Source organism: Falco naumanni, chromosome 9 (genome assembly GCF_017639655.2).
Source record: "Falco naumanni isolate bFalNau1 chromosome 9, bFalNau1.pat, whole genome shotgun sequence".
NCBI lineage: Eukaryota > Metazoa > Chordata > Aves > Falconiformes > Falconidae > Falco > Falco naumanni.
The window spans coordinates 19744863-19748854 of NC_054062.1; positions in this window are offsets into that span (position 1 = coordinate 19744863).

Genomic DNA, 3992 nt, shown 5'->3' on the forward strand with positions numbered 1-3992 from the left:
TACAAGAGCAAATCTTGCCGAGCACAGAGTTGTGGCTGAAGGAAATAATCGTATTTCATGTTTGTTTGAATGCCTGATCCTGTGGCTGTTTAGCTTTACCAGTATATTCAGAGTAATCTTCTTTGGAAGCTTCTCTAGCAAAATTCTGCCTGGTGTTTGCTACTGTTGTAACAAAGCATTGGTTTCCAGCTGAGTGAGTTTCCTTGAAGCCTCTGTGTGAGTAAGTGTTATATTTGCTGGTTTTTTTTATGGTTTGTCTTGGAGCTAGCTAGTTATGCAGAATAAGGATTTGGGGCTTGATTTAATAAAGGCATGAGACATGTAAAACAGGTCATGTGAGACCAAAACTGATGACTTACACTGGCCATGTGAGACCACAGCCGTCCTTGGGCTGACACTGTTTGGAGATGCCTGAACTTGCCAGGCACTTGATTCGTTTGCCTAAATAAGGCTTGTATTGCATGAACAGGTACTGTAACGTGGCCAAGATATTTGCATCTGTAACACAGGATCTCTAGGAGACTCATGTGCTTTTGCAGTGGGATCTGGAGGCCAGGCAGGATACTCAAGGACATCTGAAATGGCGCTGGATGTCTGTGTGTGGGCATACAAATTGAGACCAACCAGGCACGCTGCCCTGGTTGACATGACGTTCATTTTTTGTTTGCCTTGGAAGCCTGTGCACCCCCGCACACTGGGGCATGCATCCTGAGCCTGCCCCAGCCAGCACAGTGCCCTCCAGTCATTCCCCGAGTGCCCCAGGCTAGCTCCTGGGTAGCAGTTGGAGTGCTTCTGGGGAAAGGTAGCTTTGAACTCTACAGGCAAGGAGAATTACCTCTGGGTCTCCCATCTGGCTCTGACCACCAGGTCTGCCTCCTTGAGCTGTCCTTTGAAGAGTGTGGCTGTGGCTGCAGGACTCAGCTGTGATCGGCGCTGCCATCCCACTTGGTACATGCCATAGCAGAACTGTAGGTGTTCTCTGTGCCAAATCCATGGATGAAGTGTTTTGTAGAGGAATTGTGTTGCTCTGGAGTCACCTGAATGTGGCCTAAATGGCTTCTGAGATGCTTAAGTGCTTTTTTGGATCTCAACCATGCTGTCCTGTATAACACCTTGTAAGCCTTTTAGTTCTTGTTATCTTAACAACAGGTCTTGATCTCTTGGCAGTGTGGTGTGGGAGGTGGGGGGAGGATTTTAAGGGGAAGGTGAGAAAGGAAGTAGAATGGTCTCTTTGTGTCATTCGTTAGTTTATTCTTCTCAGGTTGGCAGCTGGCTCTGACTAGTAATCACGGCTCTTCTTGCTCCAGTAATGCTCTCTTTTCTGGATGTTATCCCGCTAGTGCTGGGAAGGCTGCAGCAATATGATGTTTCGCAGCTTGGGTTGGGGTATGTCACTATAACTTTGAAAGAGGCTGTAGCTGCTCTCTGATCTTCTGCCTGATTCCTGGCCGTGATGCGTTGGCCATAAATAATGCTGCTCACCCAGCTTACACACTTTGCTACAGAAAAGCTGACAAAAAAAAGACTGCAGTGCAGTGAGGCATTGAAAATAGATTAAAGACAAATTTTTCTCAGGTGTCCCTCAGTGGCAGTTCCATGGACCACTGATGTATGCCACTTACTTTAAAAATATGGTTAAGTAAGAAAGAACAAAGGAAATTAAAATGCAGAGGCAAACTGACAAGGGAATTTCAGAAGCAGTGGGAATACAGAATTACAATAAAGGACTTGATTGCCACCTAGCTTGGAAGTGCCTCCGTCCATTCACATTCCCAAGTCTAGAAACCTTTCCTCAGATTTGCCATCTGTATTGCCATGGGAGCCTGGAGTATCCCTGCTCCCTCTGCAACACCTCTACCCTAAACTGAGCTACAGAGCCTGTCTGCAGCTTCTCGAGGACGCGATGGTCGGAGCCAGCTGAATTATAAGCCTGCTTTGTGGGATCCAGATAGGATTGCACACATGCAGGACTGGTAAAAATCGGCTTCTAGAAATGGTCACCATAATTCCTATCCTTTAAGAGTTAAGATCCATTCATTTTCCATATGAAATAATCTTTCAGTATCTGTAGTGCCGCTCTCTCAAATCAAACACAAACCTCTGCACTTCTATCAATAGCAGCTGCTGATTAAAATCACAGTTCTTGTTTCCCAAGCTACATAATCCTGGTAGTTCGTTCTTAGACCTACTTTTTCTTAACACACTGAATCCTTTATACTAGCGTTGTCCCCATTTTTAAGTTTGTGATTTTTCAGCAGTCTGATAGCATCGTGCTTGGAGACAGTCTCTTGCTGTGAAAGGGATCTGTTTGTTATAAAGAATTACGTGGCTCTGAGAACTACGTGTATCAAACTTAACTGTATTAATTAGCTTGTGCTGTGCTTGTAAAGTGATCAATAATAATGCTTATCACAGTCTTAGTACCATTCTCTCTGTTTTGCAGATAATGGAACTGAGCCACGGAAAGGCAAAGCCAGTGTAGGGCTCTTGAGCTGGCCATGGTGCGCTTATCTCCCCGGTGTCACTGAAACATTAAGCAGCTTGGAGGAGAAGCTATCCAAGCAAACTTTGGATGTGTCTGTCCTTTGAATAAGAAAAGGTTTCTGGGAAGTTGCAGGACAATTGCCTGGACTGTCTGGCCATGTCTTCTGGAACAGAGGACTCCCATTTATCTCAGAGGCTATTTTACCACCTAAAGTAGTAAACTGCCCCTGCATGTCAGTTTGCCATTCACACTGGGCCTTACGGCTGATTAACAATGACCTGATGATTCACAATCCATCATCAGTTGAGCGTCTCCGTGGATTTTCCTCTTCTTCCCACTTTGTCAAGTGCCTTTAGTGCATTCAACCTCCAAAAAGATCACTTTCTGAGGCTTCCTATAGAGAACAGACCAAATTTCAGATCAGTGAAAGTATATAGTTTTCTTCAAATTGCACCAACACACTAATGATGATATACACTGAGATGGTTCTTTCCAGTCACGGTGTTTTATTGTAGCAGAGACGTGTTACAGGTTACAGGCTCGTCATTGGAAACTTCTGTAGTGAAGTGCAGTGCCTAGGAATGTTTGTCATTTCAAAAGAGAAGGATCCTTTTTTTTATCCTCTTTCATTTGAAAGCAAGTTTTTACGATGCCTTTCAAAATAACATTTAACATTAAAATATTCTTTAAAATCTACTTCCAGAATCTGGAAGGTGTAATGCGTTCCAATTTTGTTTCATCACACAGGACTTGATTGTTCCCTCATGCCTGAAAGTCTCGGTCTGCTGCTTTATTTTACATTTTTGGATTTACGCTCCAGAGCCCCAGTGTAAATATGTCAGTGATGTAGTGGGGTGAAGCAGAGCAATTGAGTCTAGAGGCTTCAGGCTCTCAGTTAGGTATTCGTATACTTGTTGCTTTATGACTCAACCAATTGCAAATAAAAACCAGATCTTCCTTTTTTAATTGGCTGTTTCAAGATAGGATTTCTTGGAGAATCACAGAAACACCAAATGCAAGAGATGGCTCTGTTACTGTCCATATACAGCTCTTCAGAGAGTTTCACAGGCTTCCTTTGACAGCCAAGTTTGAGAAAATTGCCACCTTTGCTTTTTCTTATGCTGGGTGGTAGCTGGTGTTGCATTGATTCGCTCAAAATCAATTTGACATCTTGTATGATGAGCATAAGTAATATTTGCTAGCTTTTAAAATGACACTTTCTTCTAGTGCAGCTCACAGGAATATAATTGAATGAAGTATACGCTCTGCAGAAAGCAGTCATTTCAATCTAGGCTAGCTGAACAGATCGTTGTGGTCATCTGCAGAATGTTTGCAATTATAATATACCAACGTCATTGATACAATATTTCCTACAACCTTTTCCAGAAAGTATGACACTGCAGTTCTCTTCTATGAAAATCCCTCAGGAGTACAATAATCTGATTACTTTCCAAGGGATCCGTAGATTTGCTGTCTTCAGAAACCCACTATAGCTCCAAGTACTCGC